The following is a 23,170-nucleotide window of genomic DNA, read 5'->3' on the forward strand; positions in this document are numbered from 1 at the left end:
GAGGCTTTAAGCAACCAGGAAGGTTAGCACATCTGGGAAACTGAGGCTGGGACTAAGAGAAATGACATAAATGACATGTGCCCACAGGTACATGGCATACTACCTAGGATTAGAGCTCCTGTCTGTCTATCTATCTATCTATCTATCTATCTATCTATCTATCTATCTATCTATTTTGACTCAGCATTTCTCTGTGGAGCTCTGACTGTTATGGAAATCACTGTAGACCAGGTTAGCCTCAAACTCAGATATTCACCCACCTCTGCCTCCCATGTGCCTTCGGTGTGCTGGGATTAAAGGCACAAGGCACCACAACCTGGCTGAGCTTGGCATCTTTGAGGCCAAGTCAAAGGCTTCTCCCTTGCCCTCAGACAGCTCAGCCAGGTAGAGGAGACAGGACTCACTTAGGGTCAGCTACCGGAGACTTGACTTTGTGTGTTTCTGGGCACAGGTGTGGCTCTGAGTTTCCTCTCTTCTCCCCTCGAGAGCAAGGAGCTGAGTGTTTGTGGCTCTCTGGCACCAGAAGCAGGGTGTGCCCACTCAGCCTGGACTGCAGGGAGCTGAGGCTGCCAGTGCCTGCTCTACCACTCTCAGTGCCCGGAAGCCTGAGGGCAACAAGGACTGGCTGCCTTCCCAGAAAACACAGCTCACTGCCTGCCTGTTCTGTCCTTGAGCTCAGGCCCAGTGCGGTCCCGTGACAGGATCCCAGCTGGGGATGGTGGACAGCAGACATTCCTCCTCCTGTGGCTTCCAAGAACCTCCCAGCTAGGGTCTCCAGACCTCCAGGGCTGGTCCCCAGGACACACATCCCCAAGGCAGCATGTGGCTTCAATTCAGTCTGTTTCTGAACAGGACAAGGGTCACCTCCCCTCCTTGACGAGTGACTTACTCCATAATGCCCTCTCTCCACCATGGGCAGGGGTGAGGACACAGTCTTGGAGGCTCTCCAGGGGACAGCCTGCAGGCTTCTGTGGTTTCTACTGACGGAGCTGTAGACATTCCTCACTCCCTGTAGCCTGTGAACCAGGCTGAGCAGCTGGTGTGTGGTAGAGTTATCCAGAGGCAACTTTTGGGACTCACTCTGCCCACGATGAGCAGAAAGCCCCTGCCTCCTGCTTTGGTGGGGTTAGGTGGGTTGTTGGAGGGGGGAAGGCTGGCTCTGAAGGGGCAGCAGCGATCAGTCAAAAGGCTTTTAATCAGGATTAAACCCCAAGGCACTTGGTTTCTAGTGATCAAGGTCAGAGGGCAAAGAGAGAACCAGGTCTGTTCTTAAAATGGTGTGACTTCTGTGTGTGACCGAGTGGGAAAGCATGGGTGGTGGGTATGAGACAGGTGGTCAAGTCTTGCTTGTCAATTTTGAGAGTAACACACTGATGCAAAGAAAATAGTTGCAGTTTGGCCTGAGGCTCAGCGTTTTCATCTGTAAAATGGGTCCTAAAAGTGTGCTGCACTCAAAAGGCACTGGGTATGAGTGGGCCTTTGGCACTGTGACGTGGGGTGAGACCTGCTGGTGTGGCCATCTCGCAGGCCTGGGAAAGAGCCCTTGGGTCTAGCTGCCCAGAGGAGGGCAGCAAGCCGGGGTCGCGCATCCTTCCTTCCCCACTAGGAGGAGCACTCGGCACTTGCTGAGATGCGTGTGCGTGGCAGGTCAGGAGGGCGGGAGGAGCGCCAGGTCCCCTCTGCTGGGTCCTGCCCTCCCCGCGGAGCTGGACCTCGCGTCTCCAGGGCCTGCTCTCCCTCCCGGGTGCTGGCAGGCTTTCAGAGGCCGGAGGAGGAGGCGGAGGTCTGGCTGCCAGGAAGGGTGGGGCTGCCAGACACTGCAGAGCCACACTGTGACCCAGCCGTCCCGGAAACGCTCCCAACCTCGGCCCTCTGCGCGCACATCCGGCCGAGGAGGGGTGCCGGCCAGGCTGTCAGGGGGGCAGAGGGTGCGCGTGGGATGCCTCCGAGGTCAGGCTGCTAACGATCACCCAAATGAGAAAGAACAGGCTTTCTCCCTTTTCTCTTAAAAATCTTATTTTGGGGCGAGAGGCTTGGTGTTACAGAAGCAAGCCCTTAGCAATTACACTCCGGGGGCTTCCCCAGGCTGGCGTGTACACTAGATTTATTAATTAAAAGAAAATAGTCATCCTGTGCCAAATTGGTTACCTACACGAGCCCTTTTACAACTTGCTGCTTATTTTGTCCATTTTATACACGAGAATGCAGAGGTGACAAGGGTGACTGGATCTTGGATACACCTCGGATTTTTTTTTTTTAAAGTAAGCCCTTAGGTTACCCATCTCTGCAAACTGCCAGCACCTGGTAGAGCACTCAGTACAGGAGCCCATGGGCACTTAGGCATGTCTCTTTACCACTGGGGACAGATGAAATGACATAAAACAAGTGACGGCTCTGGTCATGCTACGGGGCCACGCGAACCTGGAGCTAAGGGTCTAGCTTTCTTCTTTTGATGTGATTTTTTTTTCCCATGGACTGTGTCAGGGCAAGGCTGTTAGGTGTCCTAGGCAGACTCCTCACTCTGGTGAGGAAAGAGATATTCTGCTGTGGGGCTGGAGAAGGCAGGACTGGGAGTCCCTTCTGTGTCCCAGATACTCCCGACCTGGGGGAGGGGCGGAGTGGAAAGACACCTGCTTCCTTCAATGACACAACTGTGGGAAGCTGTCTCACCGAGTCCTGATGGAGGAGGGGACGTGGACATGGGAGCTTGGCCCGCCCAGAGCCCTGAATCACAGGACCTGGCCCATGTACTTGAGAAGCACAGGCTCTCGTGTTGTGGCTTCAGAGGCTGCAAGGGCTGCCTCAGCCATCTGCAGCTAGGTGTGAGAAGGGGAATCCTGGTCTGAGAGTACGAATCCTGACTCCCAACATGGCAGCTCATCTACAAGAGACCAGTGTAGCTCAGCCTTCTCTCCCTTTCCCTACCTGGGCCCTGCGTTTGTCTTTTTGTCAAGCCAGACCTGCTCCTTCCCCCCCGTCATGCTGACTGTTTCTGGGCTGGGGTTTAACATGTCATGCTGATTTAGAGCCCAAAGGAATCCATGTAGAAAGCATAACCCATCAGAAACCTCAGGAGATGGAGACTAGTTGTGCAGGTGTGGCAAGTGATGGGGACACATGGGGACAGCAGCCCGAGACTGACAAGACAGGAAGCTGCTGTCATTCCAGGCTACTGGGCCAGAGAGAACGTGGCAGAAACCAGAGGAGAATTGGGACCTTGGTGCAGATTTCTTGGTAGGAGTTGGGGCTCTAGGGGTGGTGTTACTGGGCAAAAGGAAAGAGACTGGTCCTCCTCCTTCCCATCATCCCTGGGTCTCTGCCAGTGAGAGGTTCCTTGGCTATGGTAGTTTGCAAGGAGGGAGACGAGATGGAGGAGCCAGATGGAGGATGGGCTGGTAGGGCCTGGATCTGAGGCTGAACAGGTCACAGACCTGTTAAGGTAGCATCCCTCCAATGTCTCGCCAGATTGAACCTGCCTTTGAAGGTTAGCCGGAGTTGTTAATCACTAATAATGCAAATGTCACTTCTGTCCTGAATCAGGTGGGAAGGGACGGACTATTTTAGGAGCATGACTTGCTTCCTGTACGTTTTTCAGAAGATAGAGTAGTGTCTGGTGCTTATCCGAACGCCAGATGTTTTGATAGGAAGATCTGTGGAGGCGGTAAGTCAGACTGATTGACGTGGATGATGCTGGACTCAATCAGACTTCAGAATCAGCCTCAGATGCACTAGTTATCCTCCAGCTTCAGGCTCTGTGTCTTTGTTCAGATGGGGACTGTCATTTTCAGGTTTCTGTAGAAATGAATGACAAAGGAAACATATAGAAAGCTTGCTTGTGCCGTAAACAAGTGCCCCACAGGAGAGTGCCTGTCCTCGCTTGTGGTTATGACGCCCTCTGGGGTGGACACCTGTAATCCTCATCTCATAACCACAGAAACAACAAACGGTATTCAAGAGCCGGCTTGTCCACCGTCTCCCTCAAAGGAGGCGTTTACTCTTCAAAGTCTGCAAACCCCTCTCCTCCCTCCGTGTGTCTCTTTCACCTCCCTATCCTTGTTTTGAAGACATTCTAGAGCATTCTGTCAGGCGTTGTGGGAAAGCTGCTCCTATTGGCGCTGGGTCTGGGCTCCTCTACCCAGGTGCTCTTTGAACGGTCTGTGAGCATTATCTGTCGGACAGGACAGGTCTAGCAGCAGGTGGCTCAGCATTCTGTGAGACAGCATAATTTTCCTTATTAAAACTGAGTTCTGCTGGGCGGTGGTGGTACACACCTTTAATCCCAGCACTTGGGAGGCAGAGGCAGGCGGATTTCTGAGTTCGAGGCCAGCCTGGTCTACAGAGTGAGTCCAGGACAGCCAGGGCTACACAGAGAAACCCTGTCTCGCAAAAAAACAAAAACCAAACCAAACCAAAACAAAAAACTGAGTTTTGCCTCCCTGACATGCTTGTGCTGACTCCATGGATCTTTCTGGAATGAATGTAGCTCCTCTTTCTATGTCACAGCCCTTGAAATGTGGGGAAATAAACACAGTAGACCCAGCAAATCTTTCCACTCTCTGGTTTCCATTTGGGACAGGGTAGCTGATTTTCCACAGCATTAAGTCTCTCAAGATAGGGAGATCAAAGTCAGGATAGGTCTATTGTCTTGGTGCCTGGATTCTGTCACCAGTGTTCCTAGGGTGTGTACCTATGAAGGGACACAGGGGGAGGTTTACAGGTGATAGAGGAGGTGGGCTTGTTAGACACAGGGGCCCATCCATCTGGAGTGTGGCATGTCTGGGAACCATACTCGGGCTGGCTGCCTGGGACAAGCCTGAGCTGCACTTTGGAGTCTTACTCACAGCTTCCTCAGTTCCCAAAGGACCCCTTTTACAGTTCCCACAGCCTGACCCCAGCGTCCCTGGGAATGCCGACCGACAGCTGCATGGAGTGAAGCCGCAGAAGCCCCGTCGGGTGCCAGCTGGCCGTGCCTGGCCGCCACCCGGGGATGTCAGAGCCGAGCTGCAGGCCACCCTTCCGCCAGCAGGAAGCCCAGCCGCAAACACTTGGACAGGAAGCCTCTGTACTGGCCAGCTGAGCCAGCTCTGGTTTCTCTTGTGTCTGAGGGTTTGGCCTCTGGGTAGAGGAAAGCGAGCCAGGTGCTGTGGGCTGCGCTGATGGGACCATGGACTCCTCCTTGAGCTTGGGCTGTGGGTTCAAGGGTGTAAGCCGAAAAGCATCATCCAAGCTGGGGCAGAAGGGGTGTTTCCTGGAGGAAGGGCAAGGGGGCAGGGAACACGGTGTTTACCAGGACTGGGCCAGCTGGCTGAGGCTAAGCTGTGAACCCTTTGTGCCGGTTCCAGGGAAGATGGAGTTGATGGTTCAGTCCTGCAGTGCAAACCCAGGCTGGTTCCCACTTCCCAGCTGCATTTGCCTCTGGGAACCCACACTGCTGTCAGTCTCAGAGGGTTGGGATGTCCACATACTCCTGGCTGTCAGGGGGACTCCTCAACGGTGCCAAGTTGTACTGAGAGAGAATTACTGAAAACTGAACATGCTCGGCCAGGGACAAGATAATTTTGCGCGCAGGGCTGACTATATACATAAATCTCTTCAGTGTATATTTCCATAAAACAGATGTGAAGGCATCTGGGACCATAGGACACTTGCGCTTTCACAGTCCCCTCACTGCCTGATTGTCCAGTAGGAGATGTCTGGTGGTGGGTACTCAGGTGAGCAGATTGGCTCAAGACCACACAACTCAGCAGTGGCAGAGCCTGAGTGACCATGGTGACTCTGCCACTCTAGAAAGAGAATGAAGAGGTTTCTTTTCAAAATATATGAGCATCTGTCTGAGCATGCTCACCCGGGGGCTATCCCGAGGGAAACTCTCCTTGTGACTTTAGTCACTTCCAGGCTCCCTCACAGCCAGCCTTTCCTTTGCAGTTTGAATAATCCAGGTTTTATTCTCTTTTATGGCCTCTGTGGTTCTGACTTTAGACCAGGGCTCAGCAACTTTTTCTACAAAGGTTACCTGGTAATCATGCTAAGCTTTGTGGGACATATGTTACTGGTGGCCATGACTCAGTTTTTGTTGTGGAAGTGTAAAATTAGCTATAGATAATGCATATCTGTGTCTCAATAAAATTTTATTCACTAAACAGGCAGTGGGCTAGAATTGGACACCTCCCCCCCTCCCTGACCCCCCGGGCCATAATTTGTTGGTCTTCAAGTCAAAACCGTTTTGTTTTTTAAAGATAAGAATCTCCTGTAGCTCAGGCTAGCCTTGAATTTACTATGTAGTTAAGAGTCAGAATTACTCTAATGACTGCATGAACGAATGAATTAGTTTTGCAGCAAGATCATTTTAGGTTTTACTCCTCATACTTCATTCTGGTCCCCACGTGAGGACAGTGAGCTATGACTCAGTGCCATCCCCCTGAAGGAGTGCATAGGCTGGTTTGAACTCCAGCATGCGGCTCATCTTTCTCATCTTCTCCCCTTTGAAATGTGGGGTGACACCAGCCGCAGGAGATTGCAGCAGGGGAGCGAACATATGAAAAGTTTGAAGTCCAGAGGCAAGAGTGGGAGAAATGACAAGAATTGTTCCATCCAGGAAGCCATGCTGCTGGAGGTCACCCACCGAGTCCTGATAGTGAGGTTGTGATCATGCCTGTGTTCTCTTGTCCTAGGCACAGGAAGAAGACATTGTGTGGTATGCCTTAGCCTGGGAAACTGGGCTCACGGAAGCTTGCAGAGGGCTCCTGTGTGGTATCTGAACTCACTCTGTCCAAATGGTGTCTTCATTGCCACCCCCTCCTCTTTCTCCATCTTGCTGGACTCCAAGCCGGAAGCCCTCCTGACTCATCTCTGCTCTATGTCCTGCCTGGTTGGGCGTTCATTAGCCTTCTTGAAGTTGGTGTCTGGTTAATAGGTTTATTGAGACCTAATTCACCAAGTATGTGACTGACCAGTTTTGATTATAATTCAAAGGTTTTCATATGCTGATGTAGTTGTATAATCACTACACACACACTGAGCATTTCCGTTGTCCCTAAAAACAGAATCCTGGAGGCACTTCAGCTTCTACACCTCTTCCTAGCACTGAGCACTGCTGGGCTGGCTCTATGTATCTGCCACTAGAGACCTGACTGCTCTAACATTCCATACAAATTGATCAAACTATGCTACACATGGTCTCTGGGGTCTAGCTTCTTTGACCGAATCTAATATTTTAAAGGCTTGCCCATTTTGCCACCCTATCAATACTTTCACTCTCTTTGAAGGCCTAAATAGTACTCCATGGTATAGATTTATGAGATTGTATTTATCCATTCACAAGCTGTAAATTTTTATTCATCTTTCAAAGAAGACGAAAAAAGCAAGGAGATGCTCAAGGAATCACAGCTCCCATGAGATCTGATAGAATAAAAACTGGACAGAAGTCTAACAGTCGTGCATTGCTTTGATGTTGTGACTCTCTGGGGGAAGACCAGTTCCCAAGCTCTCTCTACTCCAGGCCACTGGGATGAGGACCAGTGTCCTGACCTTCAATCCTGTTACATTTCAACTACCTCATATGCCAGAGTGTGGAGAACTGATGAAGTCCCTGAGAAGCGTATGCTTTTGACATGAGTGTACCCGTGTCAGGGATGCCTCAGAGTCATGAGAATGGCAAGGCTCTCCCTGGGTCAGGCTCTGGGGAGTGGCAAGGCTTTTCTTTGGTCCAAGTTTGAAGGCTGACCTTTGGTTAAAAACAGAAGGTTGGCCTTTGGCTAAAAATGGTACATTAAAAAAAAAAAAAAGACATCAGGGTCACATGCTGCAGGCTCCCTAGAGACCCTTCATCACGATTAGATACCCATCTCTTTGTTCATGCTGCATGTAACAAACACCCTGGCTGCTGGTGTGCCATCACCCATCTGCATGCATGGTCTGCCTTTCTTAATCTCCAGTCACTCCCAGCCAAGTTTCTAGGATGCTTCCTCATGGACAGAAGCAGCAGAGCTTTCAGGGCAGACATCCAGGTAGACATAGAAACTTCGAGCGATGCATGAGCCTGCTCACCTCAGTTTTAATCTGGTGCCTTGGAAAAACAGTCTCAGATTACTTTTAGAGAATGATTTTACAGATCGGAAGCTATTTTCTGTCACAATAACAGACACCGGAGACCATCAGTTGTCCTGCTAAAAAGATTTCTTCTGGCTCAGAGGCCTGGAGGGTTCGGTCTCTGATGGACTACTGTTGTTTGGGTATGTCTGGTGGGAGCACATAGCTGAACAAAACCACTCACATCATGACAAAAGGGAGAAGGGCGACATCCAGAGTCCCACAGCCTCCCCTGAGTGTGTATATCCAGTGTACTGAAGGTTTCCTCACCAGCCCCCAGCTCTGAGAGACTTCATCCTCTCAACAGACCTGCCCTAGAGACCAACTTTACCCCACGGACCTTCAAGGGAATACTTATAAGCCAAATTATAACAAATTGCTATCGCATTGCTTGTCTGATATTCTGGATCTCATCCTACCTCCTACCTACTTACAGCCTCCTAGCTTGATCAGTAGGAAGACTGCATTTACAAACTCAGGAATCAAGTGTCCCACAGCTGGAAGATACCTCAGAACACCTATTCTACAGCAGGGTTCGCAGAGGGAAGATGGCTGTCCAGGAAGCACCTCTGGCAGTGGCAGGCAGCATTTGCAGAGCCCCATCTGTCTGCGGTTTTCTAGCAAACCACAGAGGCAGCCTCTGTGGATGATGCCACCACCCGAGGGTACTAGCTGCCTCTCCGTTGGACCTTTGGCTCTGCCACCGTCATAAACGGTTATGCAGGCTCCCTGTCTTTGTACGGTCTTGTTGGCTTCATGCTGTCAGGCAGAAGTGTGATTAGCAGGCTGTGAAGTGTGGAGAGCCGCTGGCCCTCTTTCGGCCTCCATGCCAGCAGGTGGGCCATGCTTTCACCTATTTTGGGATTTTTCTAAAACAGGAAAAATCTTTGGATACTGAACAGTCACAAAAAACAACAGGTGTCCATGACAGCTCTAAATATAGCATTCTCAAGCGAGCAAAACACAAAGCATTGTCCCATCAACAATGCCAGCGGTAGGCAATGAGTCAGAGAGCTGGAAGGCATGAGTGATGGGAGACGGCCTCTTTAGAAAAGTTGTGTCCTAACGGGGTGTCTCATGGAGAGGGCAGGGTGCATGGAATGGTGCACCCGGGTCCCGCAAGGAATGAGTTGTTCCTAATAACCAGGGATATGCTTTACAAGCAAATAGTCAGATTGAAGAGGCAGGGAAGGCCTGATGCCTGGAAGTCTATAGTAAACGTTGGTAGTGGTGACCAGGTTCCCACAGGTACAGAGCAAACTGGTAAGCTTGTCTACCTACTGCAGCGGCCAGGCCACTAGCCCATGTTTCAGTTAGGCTCTTAAATGCCACTCACAGGAGGTTGGAGAGATGGAGTAGAGGTTAGAAGGACTTTTTGCTCATCAGAGGATCCAAGATCAGTTTCTAGCATCTGTGTTGGGCTATTATGTGGTCTCTTCTGACTCTAAGATGTTGAATTTTTGAGGAGTGTCCCCAATCCAAAACCTGTCCCTTTGGGGCTACAGCAGATGTCCATATGGGCAAGGTCCTATGAAACCCAGTAACAAGTAACCTAGTTCTCTTCCCGCGTGTAGAAGTAACCCTAAGGAACCATGACATTGCCTGGGCTGAAGAAAAGCAAGCTTTCAGGTGTGAGGCCCCACAGGCCTCTTAACACAGCCTCCTAACACAGGAAGAAAGGATAGCTTTTCTTCTCTGTCCCAGGACCTTACACAGATGGGCAACTGTGGGCTCCCCTGTAGGGCAGGTCTGATCAGGGGCCTGTTGTTTCAAGGTGTAGGCTCTTCTTCCCAGGTCAAAGCAGTCAGCCTTTTCCTGAGGAAAAGCTTATTTCTCCCAGCACTGACGCTGTAGGTGGAACTTGGGAGGTGGAAGACTCAGGTCTATTCAGCCTTTTAAAGCTGCAGAAACATCCCAGTGTCTAGTGTAGAGAGAAGCAGAGCCCAGGGCAGGGACTGGACATGGGAGCCATCACATGAGCGGACTCAGCCTGACTAAGCGCTCTCTGTCTCCTCATCAGTGTTGATAATGGCCACTTGGGCACAAAATGACACTGTTGGGGAAGACACCAGCTTGCTGAGTTGGGGTGGAGTGCTCTGCACAGACCAGCGGCTTCTGCTCACGCTCGGTGTATATTACAGGTCACATCCCCCAAGCTGCAGGCTGGGCTGGGGCTTTCCTATCTCTCACTAGCTGGATTTCTATCTGCATTATAGACTTGTGGGCTTTCAGAGCCGTTAGAGATGCAGATACCATCGAGTCTGGTTGCAGATAAGGGAGCTGGTCTGCAAGCAGATGGGAGGACCCAGCTAGGAAGAGGGCCGTGTGTGACCTGGCTCCTCCACCCTCTGTCACCACAGCTTCCTAGACCCAGTCATTCAGGAAGATAGTCCAGTCCACCTAACCAGAAACCAGGAAGCCTGCAGGGCCCCCTCCCATCCTGGTTGCAGCAGGGCCCCATTCCTAGCAACCACGTCACCTGGAGGTGTCTCTACCATGGTCTAAGAGTATCTTCAGCACATCCTACTCTCGCTTGGGCCTGGATCAGGAACTTCAGATCTTAGTTGCTCTGTTTTCTTCCCATTTTATATCCTTGATGACAACCTCAGGCCATCCGAGATTCCAGGGGGCCTGTCCCAGACCCAGCACCTGGAAAGAGAGAAGGAGCCTTGAGCGTGTGTGTGTGTGATTTAATTTTTCATATGTTCCCATTTTATTGCTTTTAAATCATAAATAATTATTAAATTTATTAATTTAACACAAGCCTATTCCTAACTCAAGGTATCCTGTGATAAAAGAAGTTTGCTTTTCTTACATTTAAAAAAGTCAAGTCACAAAGGATATGTTGCAAAATCAATTTTCGTCTTAAAGTAAATACAAATGAGCCAAAGTTTCACTAGGGGTTGACCAATAATCACACCTGTGGACACCCATGCCCTTGTGTGTGAGCACAAAATGCATTGTAGCCATTTGCTCCAGATACATGTGTTTTGGGGAGGTTACTTCCTAGTCAGTTTGATATCAAGAAGCAAGATTGTTCTGGAAGAGAAATACAGATGGGCCGGGAGGAATTCTCTTACAGTTTCCGTCCACCTCACATGTGGAGAACAGTAACGGGAATATATGGCAGAGGCCTCTCAAACTATCATGAAGTTACTCTCTGCCGGCTCCCTGCCGGCTCCCTGCCGGCTCCCCGCGGGCAGGTCCAGACAAGAGGAGAGAGGTCCGGGTCCACCGGGTCTGTCTGGGATAGGATGGTGAGTGTCGACGGCCTGAAAAGAGCCACACCAAGCCACACCCTCAAACCTTTGGAGATCCACCCTGCTGAGCCCTGTCCCACAAAGATGGCCCCGGGGTTACAGAAAAGACCTCTGCTCCCAGGCCAAGATGAATCACAGGGATGCCACCCCAGAGGCCGTGGAGCTGGGCACCATGGCGTGTCACACTGTGAGGTGGAGTCTGTGTTTCCGAATCTGCAGCCAATCATCCACGACACTCTGTGCAGCTGAGTGAGATTTTCAGGTTCCTGGCTTCCAACTGCTTTTCTGTGGTTCTGTTTCTGCCAGTCAAGGTCTCCTCACGTCTCCCAGCCTGACTTCAAGTTCCAAATCCTCCTGCCTCCGCTCCCTGAGCACTAGGATTATAGATGTATCCTACACATGGGGCTCAGCTGCTTTTCAGTGGGAAAAATTCTGGTCCAATTGCTTGCTTCATAGATGGCCTTATTTATTGAGCCAAAGTCTTTCTTTGCCATACGCTCCTGAAACTCACCTATTAAAACAAGGTCCCTCCTGGAGGGGTAATAAAGCTTCAGCATTAAAACTGTTCTCTCCCTTTCTTTGGCTGTCTGTCTGTTTGTATTTATTGCAGGCACGAACTTTCAGCCTGGTTTGTGAAGTCTGTCTATTTATTTTGAACAATGAGTCTGGATTTCATCAAAATGGCAGTATTTTAGAGACTCTGCCCTAAGGTGAGAGTCTGGGGTCTCAGGGTTTAAACCCCAGCCTCTGACCTCAGCCCCAGAGGCAAAGAGGTGGTTATTTTAAAAGCTGCTGCTTTGAGGGAGGATTTACTCTAACCAGCACCCCGCATCTGTGGGGAACACGCTCTACAGACCCCAGAAGCTGAAGGAATATAAACAGTCTATGTGCTGAGCTTTCTCCTGTACAGATGCACCTACAATGGTGTATCGTTTCTAAGGTAGGTCAGTAAGAGGTGAACCACAGCATCACAGAGCAGAACAGCAGTAACAACGGACTGTGCTCTGTGTAAGCCGTGACGCACATCCACTTACAGGACCGTAGTAGAAGTCACATGAACATGGCCTTTCTGTGTCCCGTATTGTATTGTACCCTGTCGCTCGTCTTCCTGTGATGATGTGACACAATGCTGGAAGGAAGCACTTCCCGGCCTCTGTGGTATGTCTGGATTGTCCAGATTCCTGTTGCTGGCTTTTGGGGTCTTTATTAAGTAAGTAGGGGTCATGTGAACTGAGGTGCTGTCATGCTACAAAGTGACCATGAAAGTGACCACAGCAGCTATGGCGAATGCTGTGTAGATTTTCTCCCTACCTGAGGTGCAACGGCATAGAGATTCCTCACATCATTCAGAACTTATGAATTTTAGCCAGCCATGGCAGTGCATGACAGCACTTGGGAGCAGGAGGATCGGGATGTCAAGGTCACCCTCAACTACATAATTAATCCAAGGCCACCCTGGCTTTTGAGAGACCCTATCTCAAAAAACAAAACAAAACAAAACAAAGACTCCAAAAAATTAAACCATTTCTCTTTGTTCCTAGGATCTTCCTACTTGATATTTTCAGACCACAGTTGGCCATAGACGGTAGTGGTCCATGGTGGGGGTGGGGGACTGTAAACACCAGGGAACTCCTTCTGTAAATGAGACTTCCTTCTTATGTAGTCAACAGATGCCAGTAGCTCCAATTTCATCCAGAGAAAAGCATGCAGGGCACTGGCATCACTGGGATTCCTCAGTGTCGGCCAAGGGTCTTCTCCCAGGAGGGTGTTTAGTGAGAGCTTACTAGCAGACCAGCTTTGTGACAAAGCATTATGGGTACCTCATGGGGGCAAACCTAACACACAGGAAGCTATATCACATGGGTGTGGTTGGCCCCATCCCCAGTACCACTCACGGTGTGCCTTCCATGCAGATTCCTTGCAGCTGGACCTGACTAGTGCCCTGGTATTATGGTTGGTTCTAATGGCAAGTTGGCACAAATTAGAACCACCCAGGTCAGGAGCCTCAGCTGAAAAACCAAGCACCCTGATTGCCTTGATGTGGGAAGGCTCATCTTGGTTTTGGGCCACATCTTCTGGATAAAAAAAGGTATTTTAGAAGGTTCTGCCGCCAGCGGTTCCAAGCATGTGTCATAGACTAGAGACCAGTGGCTGTCCAGGAAACTTCCTGGCTCCCGGCCAGACTAGGACTACTGAGACACCCCACCTCACGGACTGGGTAACCCCAGGTTGTTCCCTACCACCCCGTGAGAGACAGCTGTTTCAGGGCTACTCCCCACTGTTGAGACATCTAACCATTGAATCCCAAGGACCCAGTAACTACCAGGTTCTCAGCTTCTCAGGTGTGATTCTGCTGCTGTTCCTATTGTAAAACTGACTTAGCAAATTCATGTATACATGTATACATACATACATATAAACACACACATTGCTGTAAATGAGCTGTGTAATCCACGGTGCACATCCAGTTACATGACTGTAATAGAAGTCATGTAAGCGTGGCCTCTTTCTGTGTCCAATGTTGTATTGTACCCTGCTGCTTGTCTTCCTGTGGTGATGGAGATGGTGATGATGGTGGTTATGGTGATGATGGTGGTGATGATGATGATGGTGATGATGGTGGTGATGATGATGGTGGTGGTGATGATGATGGTGGTGGTGGTGATGTGATAAGTGTATGTGTGTGTGTTTTCACTTGGACTGGAGTTTCTGCCTTGCGTGTTCCAGTCCCCATCTACAACTAGGTGTTTGTCCCAAACCTTGCTTTTCTAGGTTGGAGCCTGTCGCCTGCTGGGGACTGCCCTGTGCTGTTTCAGTCTGGATAGCTACCTGGCTCCCACCTGACTTGACTGTCCCATTGCTTCTGAAAACACACAAGGATGACGCAGACCCACAGTCCCACTCTGCCTACACTGGGCCACCTTGGCATTTCCTGTCACCAAGAGACATCCAAGCACCCGACTGAATGCCGAAGACTCAAGAGTCGTCTCAGCTTATATCCCCTCCCCGACCACCTTCCAGTTACAGGTGAGCATGCGCACTCCGCTCTGTAGAGTTCTCTCCTTCCTGCACATGACCATTTGCTTGCTCACCATGGCCGCCTCAGACCCAGCACAGGAGCCGTTAACTAGCTTGTGACGTATGTGGAACCCATGAATGTGATCACGAGTGAGCTAGTTAGCAGATTCCTTCCCTGATGACCTGGTCCTCCCAGTATCTTGATCTCCACCTCTCTGATTTCTTAACTGGCAATTTCTGAACACCTTGTGGCTCTGTGTACTTCCTGGTCCTGACCCTCTGGATCTCCCCGCTTCTGGCTCCATGGGTGGCTCTTCTGCTCCCTGTTCTATAGAGAATGCGCTTTTTTATTTGTTGTTTTTTTAAGATAGGGTTTCTATCCTGGAACTCACTCTGTAGACCCAGCCTGGCCTCGAACTCAGAGATCTACTCACCCCTGCCTACTGAGTTTGTGAGCGTCTTTATGTACTTTATCTACCACTGTCTGTCACTATAGAGACCATTCTTAGAGAGCCTATGTCCCCTGGCATCGTTCCTGCCTGTTCCCTTATTGACTGTTGTTGTTGTTGTTTGCATCGATTGTTCTGGCCAGACAACGTACCAGGAAACAGGATCTGGATCCTTCAGTCACTGCGGTCCAGCAACGGAGCAAGAATCCATTGTCTGATGAAGATGTAGAAAGTCCTGATTCTGTGTCTGTATCTAAATCTGTTCACTCTCCTGTGTTGCTCCCCATTCTGGTCCATCTTGATTCTAGCACTGGTCACACAGAGGTGTCCTGCTGCCTCAAGAACAGCTCTACACAGCTGGCTGTCTCCGAGCACTGGAATTGCCTGTCCTGTTCTTTGCTATACCAGCTCAACTTAGGGCAGGGTGCCCTGATCTGTGCAGTAAGATCTGGCTTAGCACCTTTGACCTCCTAGGGTGTGTGCAATGTTCCTGCCTTTCTGCTGAGCCCTAAGAGTTTCTCCTGTGGGGCTCTGTGTTTTGAAAGGTTCACTGACTTGTGAACTCCCCTAGGGCAGGGATGACATCAATTTGCCCCACCCCCTCCCCATGCCCAGAACACCCAGAACAAGAGCATGTGTGTACCAAATAGGTTCCTGGGAAAGGCCAGCTGGTTCCACTGAGTGGATTTGAAGGCCGAGGGGAGGGGAAGAGAGAAAGAACTCTGGGAAATAGGCCAGCAGGAGGGAAGCCATGAAGTTGAGGGTGGAGGAGAGTAGAGGAGGGAGGAAGAGGGTGGAGGAGAAAGGAAAGTGGAGGAGGGAGGAAAAGGGAGGAGGAGAGTGGAGGAGGAAGGTGGAGGATATATTCCTCACCAGAAGTGGGGTGAAGAAGGAAAGCGTGTCAAGAACCGTGCAGGAATAGTTAGCACAAAACCATTGAGAGCACACGAAGCGAGCAGAGCCTGCGCCATACTGTTTTGGTGTGCACGGTAAAGCCTCCCAGTCAGTAAAGAGCCCAGGGCTCAGCCAGGCACAGGTCCTTCTGACCACAAGGGCAGGGCTGATAGGAAAGGGTGCCTTAATTCTCCATCCCAGTTATCTATGTACATGTCTTCTGTTCTTTTTATCGAGGTGAGAGCCAAGCCAGCAGAGCGCTCTTTGTCCCCTCCATACGGGGTGTTCCCATCGTCCTCTGCCCGCATGCCGCCTGCGGCCTCCACCACCATCGCGCATGCGGCCTCCACCACCATCGCCCTCATCACCCGCTCACATCAAAGGCTCCAGAGTTTCTTGATACTCAACTTTGTTTCTCGCTTTGGTCCTTGCTGCTGCTGTGGTTTATTCAGGTTCAGAGAGGTCAAAAGGCTAACCCCACGTCATACGATTCTCATTTAGTCTTCTCCTGGGGTAGGCCTAAAACCTGCTCTGGGGCCTGGAGGAGAGACCATTTGCTGTGCTAGCATGCGTGCCTGGGTTCAGATCCCAGCACCCATGGAAAAGACCCAGCATGGTCACGAGTCCCAGAGCTGGGGATTGGAATGGAGGTAGGGATGGGGGTGGGTCTAGGGTGGGAATGGGGGTGGGGTGAGGCTGGGGTGGGGGTAGAGGTGGAGGCGGGGAATAAGAGGATTGCTGGAGCTTGCTGGCTGCCAGTCAAGCTCCAGACTCAGTAAGAGTCCCTATTTCAAGAGAATAAGGAGAATGACCGAACAGGACATTCAGTTTCCTCTGGTCTTAAATATACACGCAGGCATGTATTCCTGCATTTGAATATATTGAATATACACATATACCCCATGTGCTTCTCCCCCAGAGAGAGAGAGAGAGAGAGAGAGAGAGAGAGAGAGAGAGAGAGAGAGTCAGATACACAGACAGAGAGACAGGGAAAGGGAGGGAGAGAGACAGAAGGGAGAAATGGCTTCTCATAGAAAATAATGCTAGGCATAGCCTAAATCTGTGCCTGTGTGTCTGTCCTGGTCCTCTGTGTGTGCACACCTGTGTCATTGATACCCTTCATGCTGGGGTGATCATAGGCAGTTAGTAGGTGTACTCCATAGGCACTTTGTGGGTGTACACATGCAGAACTGTGCTGGAGTGTCCTGAGGTCAAGCCTGTGTCACATGGCCACTGTGTGTATGCTGTCACACACAGGGGCACTCCACCCCCTTCTCAGATGTCTTGGCTGTGGCTTTGACAACTGAAACCCAGCTGCGCTCTGGCTGGGGAAACATCCGCTGTGGAAACCTAGAGGCTGACAATCCCTAAAGAGGGGTTCCTCATGCTGCCAGCGAGTACGCCTGGCCCTCCGCCTCATTCCCTGCAAATGTTCCTTAAATCTGTTTCTAATTTGGACACTGCCTCCTCTTGGCCTCACCAAGCCTTCCCACTCTCCCAACTTGCCCCAACCAGTCAAATTATGCTGAATAATGGCTGGAGAGGGGAAAGGCATGTTAAAGGTCTACCATGGACTTTTGGAGGGCGTAATAGTGTCACCTATTTTTATAAGTATATACAGAGAATGGTTTAGGAATCAAAAATAATAAATAATTTGGGCTAGCATTACAGGTCACACCACTGTGTGGAAGAACTCAGTAACTGTCATGGCTCCACGTTTAAGAAGGCCCATGTGCACGTGAGTACAGATACACAGCAACGAGTGGTGTTTCGTTAGCAAGGATCTCCAATTGTCCAAGCAGTATCCAGATGTTCTGGGTATAAAGGTTCTAAAACAAAATATGTCTTCCATATATTTTACAGTCCTACGACGGGCTCAGCGCCTGGGAGCCCCAACTCATGGGAAACTACATGCAAACCTGGAGGGGAAAGATAGGAAGTAGGGTTGTTATGTGCATACTCACGGGACACACTGATAGGCTTGTCCAAGTAGAGAAAGGGGGGATGGGAGCCAGAGACACTGACTGGAAGTTGTTTGTGTTGGGGGCTGGGAAGTGGCTGGAGATAGAGTTGTTTTGAGCATTAATGTGCACATGGAAAGAGTGCATATATTCTTTAAAGCCAGGGGACTTGACCTTCTGACCCCCTTTGGTACCTTGCAGACCAGTGAGCTGGGAAGAGGCCAGGGAGCACCCTGAGTCAACTGTGCTTTGTGGCCAGGTAGCTGAGGAAGCCTAGAGGAGGACCGAGGCATGTGTCTGGCCTTTGTAGGACTCTGCGAATGATCACCATGTGCCTCTCCTGAGTGTTAGCAGCTGGAGTGCTATGGAGGAGGTGACTTGTGCGTATGCGTTTGTGTGTGTGTGATGCTGCCGGGCCTGGCGTGTTGCCTGCCCCTCAGCTGGCTTGGCAATTGTGGGAAGGTGAGGTTTACAGCCTCGGGCCACCAGGGAAGCTGTGAGGCTGTCAAGACCCAGAGCCACACGCTTCTCCATCTGGCTGCCAAGGAAGCCTGAAGAAACCGCGCTGAGCTCAGTGACACCCTGAGGACTTTGCTCTCCTCTCCCTACCACATGGCAAACAAGGCCACCAGGAAGCCTTGAGAAGAAAGGGGCGGATGCGGCCACCCTTCTGTGTGCCCAGGCCCTGTCTCCTATTTCACCCAGCAGACACTTCCCCCTCCTGTCTTTCCCATTTTTAAACTGTTGCCACTTAGTTAGTTATGTGCAATGCTAAGCGCTCTGCAGACATCCCAACCCCTGTTTAGCGCCAAGAGCACATCCGGAGGTTCTATCAGCAGAGTAGGCTAACTGGCTGAGACTGGTCCCTGCCCCCCCCCCCTGCCTTGGAATTAGCTATTCCTTCAGAGTTCCCACCCCGCCCAGTGTCTCCTGGGCCTTGGTTTCAACTCCTGTCTTTGAGGAGAGGAGAGGGCTATGGTCCCTAAAAACTTCCCTGGAACTTTCCAAGCTTTGTTCTCTTCTTTCCAGATGGGACAAGGTCGAGTTGACCTTGTGGGACACAAATTAAAATGTTAAAGGAGCTGGCCCTGGCACTCTGGCTTTCTGAGTCCTCTCTAAAGGATGACTAACAGCAGCATCTTTTAACTAGTTCTGAGCAACAGATGAACCACTCTCCTGTGCTCACAACACATGCTCTTGGCATTTGCTATAGCAGTGAACTCACTGCTAACTGATTAACTAGAAATCTTCTCTTCCCTTACACAAACGAGGTGAACCAACTGCCACAGTTGTCTGTTCAGTAAATAGCAAGTACAGGACCAGAGTCCCTTAAGCTCTGGTTGTGGTCTTCCCCTCTCACAAGGGCTCTTTACCTAGAGGTCAACAACAGCTCTACCGAATAATGTGAGGACCCTCACCCCAATATCCCTAGACTAACTTCCAATAGGTTTGGGAAATGTCAGCTTAAGGTCCACAGGTTTCCTTGCTCGGCCCTCTTCAGGATGTGAGTGTTCTGTGACAGAGCAGAGACCTCCAGCCCTGGGGGTTTTCCCTAATGTCAGGAGACAGAAGCCTTCCTTCTCAGAGCTTTTGGTGGAGAGGTTTAACTCCAGCTTTCTGCCTGTTGTGATGTGACGAATGCTCCCTTGTGGAGCTCCAAGAATGTCCAGCAAAACCCAAGCCCTCGGACGATAGTTAAGAGGAGGTCCGGAGTCAATGCAATGGGTGTCAGTATACCAGAGAACACTCATGTATGGAACAGGCTGAGGGATGCAGAGGAAGGCAAGTGAAGATCCACAGTGGGAGTGTCAGGTGAGATAGAGTATTGGAACAAAGTATCTAAGCCAAGAAGTGTCAACGATGGCCAACAAGAGCTGAAATCTGGAGAAAGACCCTCACCGAGCCATTAACTCAGTACTTGGCCCTGCCGGCACCATAGGTTGGTCATCTAGCCTTCAGAACTGCCTCCCTCCCCTCAGGGATGAGGGATGAGTGTTGTCTAGAGAATGAACAGCTGCAGAGAGGGGCTGCTGGACTGGACTGGGCCTCCTACTTTGTCTGTGTTTCGGGCTCATCACTTCATATTTCCAAAAGGCTTTCTTTTTTTATTTTTGTTTTGTTTTGCTTTTCGAGACAGGGTTTCTCTGTATAGCTCTGGCTGTCCTGGAACTTACTCTGTAGACCAGGCTGGCCTTGAACTCAGAAATCCGCCTGCCTCTGCCTCCCAAGTGCTGGGATTAAAGGCATGTGCCACCACTGCCCGGCTCCAAAAGGCTTTCTTTTCTGTAAAAGGGAAAGCTAACACTTCATGGAAGGGGTGGGAGGGTTAGACGAGTTCATGTATCTAAAATGCCCAGGCTAGTAGCCAGCAGGTAGCCAGTACCTGTTTGCTTTGACACAATGCAGGTATTACTTATATGATAACTTTAGAGGTGGCATTTGAACACTATTGTTGTTATGGGTGATCGACACTCACCCATGAGAGGGACCAAAGCCAGGGCCTTGCACGTGTAGGTGAGCCCTCTACCATTGCCTTTACCCTAAGCTCTTTCTTGGAGACAGGGTTCCGTGGAGTTTAGGTTGTCTCCGTCTTCCTGCCTCTACCAGCATACCTGACTAAAAAATTCTTTCTCTTAAAGTAAAACCATGGCTCCAAAAGGGTAAGAGTAAACCTGTGTTATCATTTATAATAATTGACCTAGGGGATCTTATAGCTAATTCAAAGTTGAATCTGAAGAATAGACACATGTCTGGGTCAGGATCGTAGGTTTTCCGAAGGGATCCGTGAACACTTTGAATATGCTCAGTCTCACCTGATTTCAGAGGGCCACACCACACTGGCTTCTGCTCAGGGGATTGATGGTGCTCATTTGCAGGTCCCTCCCTTGAGAGTCCCTGTGTGGTCCTCCATTCCCCAAATCCTGCCGAGCTCTAAAATTAGCACAAAGGTTTTGTCTTAGTTAGGATTTTACTGCTGTGAACAGACACTGTGACCAAGGCAACTCTTATAAGGACAACATTTAACTGGGGCTGGCTTACAGGCTCAGAGGATCAGTCCATTATCATTAAAGTGGGAACATGGCAGCATCCAGGCAGGCATGGTGCAGGAGGAGCTGAGAGTTCTATGTCTTCATCTGAAGGCTGCTAGAGGAATACTGACTTCCAGGAAGCTAGGGTGAGGGTCTTAAAGCCCACACCCACAGTGACACACCTACTTCAACAAGGCCACACCTCCAAATAGTGCCATTCCCTGGACCAAGCATATACAAACCATCACAGGCTTGAATCAAGCAACCAGGAAGGACAGACTTCTGGAAGCACGGAGTTTTTCTTGCAGACATTCAGTAATGCAGTTGCTTATTCCAGATCTCCTTAGAGTTGCTCACATACTGCTGTGTATGGCGTTGGGAAAAGAGGGATGGACACACAAGAAAAGCGAGCCACTTCCCAGTGTATGATCCTATTTTCATAAAAACAAACAAACTGTGTTTGTATAAATACACACACACACACACACACACGAGTGGGTGTGCATATATAACACTGATTAAATATAGACAAATGTCAGAAGGCATACACAAAGACTGTAAACAATGGCCGCCCCTAGAGCACAGGATTAGTGATGGTGGTGGTGGAGGGAGCCTTTTGTGACTTATTTTCTAAACTTTGGACTTGTTTAAATAAAAAACACGCCTCCCCTGTGTTGAGATGATGAATATCTCCATGTGGAAAACGTCCATCATGTCTAGCAACACGTGTAGCATTCAGTATGATTAGTTACTTACACTCTAAGAGTCCAGAGGCCTGATCTTAGGAAGAAATGCCAGCAAGAAGCATCCCATTGAAGCCCAAGACCAGCTCTCTCTGTGAGAAGCTCATTTGGCCTTATCCTGAGTGGTTAAGCATTGGGTGGTTCTACTTTGTTCCCTAAGCCCCACAAACAGTCCCACACTCATGCTCACCCAGGGTTTAGCTGATAGAAACTTCTCAACTAACAGGGGCCAAATCCCTAGACAGAAGGGCTGCCTAGCCTTAATGTTAGCCCCCTGCCCAGCCTGGGGCACTCACTAACTTGAGGAGTCTTGTTAGCATCTGTGGTGGTTTGAGTAAGAAAGGCTCTCATAGGCTCATAGATTTAAATGCTTGGTTACCAGGGAGAGGCACTATTAGGAGGTCTGGCTTGATGAAGTAGGTGTGGCCTTGTTGGAGGAAAAGAGTCACTGGGGGTGGGCTTTGGAGTTTCAAGTGCTCAAGCCAGGCCCTGTGTCTTGCTTTCTTCCTTCTGCCTGCTGATCTGGATACAGAACTCTCGACGACCTCTCCAGCACCATGTCTGCCTAGAGCCTGACATGTTTCTCACCATTATAATAATGGACTAACCCTCTGACTGTAAGCCTGTCCCGGTTAAATGTTTCCCTTTATAAGAAAGGAAACATTTGCCTTGATCATGATGTCTCTTCACAGCAAAAACAATGACTAAGACAGCATCCCAACCATGGAGGAGATGTGAGACATATAAGACAAAGAGACATCTTGTTGTTTGGTTGGTTGTTTTGTTTTTGAGACCGTGTACCCTGTCTATCCTGGAACTCACTCTGTAGAACAGGTTGGCCTCAAACTTACAGAGATCCATCTGCCTCTGTCTTCTGAGTACTGGCATTTCTGAGTACTGGGATTAAAGGTGTGTGTCACCACTACCCTACTAGAGAAATCTAGTTTTTGATCATGCAAAACTGAGGGTCAGTTTTAGCTTCTGACTCATCCACCAGTGGTCAGCTGGGTACATTGGAGAGGACTTAGGGTGCAGGTGAGGTGACCCTTACTGAGTGAACATAGTCACTGTGTTTCTGTAGGCTGTACCTGTTTGGCTATCTGCCCCATGACTATAACAGGACTGTCAGTATCATTAATGGGCACTGTGAGGTTTTACTGGGGCAATGCCTGGGAAAATTCCTTAGGATCTATGCAGCTCTGTAGAGAGTTTACTTTGACTGATCAGGTGAGTAACTCCATGTAGACAAGACACTATTAAACTACAATAATAGCAAATATACGGCTCCCGCCCATACAAGGCCCAGGTTCCTGATGTATGAGAAGACAACGGACATTTATATACACACATACAAATTTGTAGTTTTCAAATCTGCTACAAACGTCTATAGGTCTCATGAAGGTTTTTTTTTTAAATCTTTTTTTAAAACAATTCTTTTGGATTTTTCTATAGGAACAATTATGTTATCCGTGAACAAAGACAATTTTGATGATTTTTTTCCACTAGAAAGTACATCCCTTATTACCTTTTCTTTCTTATTGCATTATCTAAGATTTCCAGAGAGATATTGAAAAGAATGATGAAGGGGGTTGTCCTCGTCTTGTTTCAGATATGAACAGGAAAGTCTTTAGTTTCAACCATTAACTGACGTGTGAGCCGTACACTTCTGTAGGTATTCAACCATTAACTGAGTGTGAGCCATACACTTCTGTAGGTATTCAACCATTA

This window comes from Grammomys surdaster, unplaced genomic scaffold, assembly GCF_004785775.1.
Source record: "Grammomys surdaster isolate TR1022 unplaced genomic scaffold, NIH_TR_1.0 125956, whole genome shotgun sequence".
Taxonomy (NCBI): Eukaryota; Metazoa; Chordata; class Mammalia; order Rodentia; family Muridae; genus Grammomys; species Grammomys surdaster.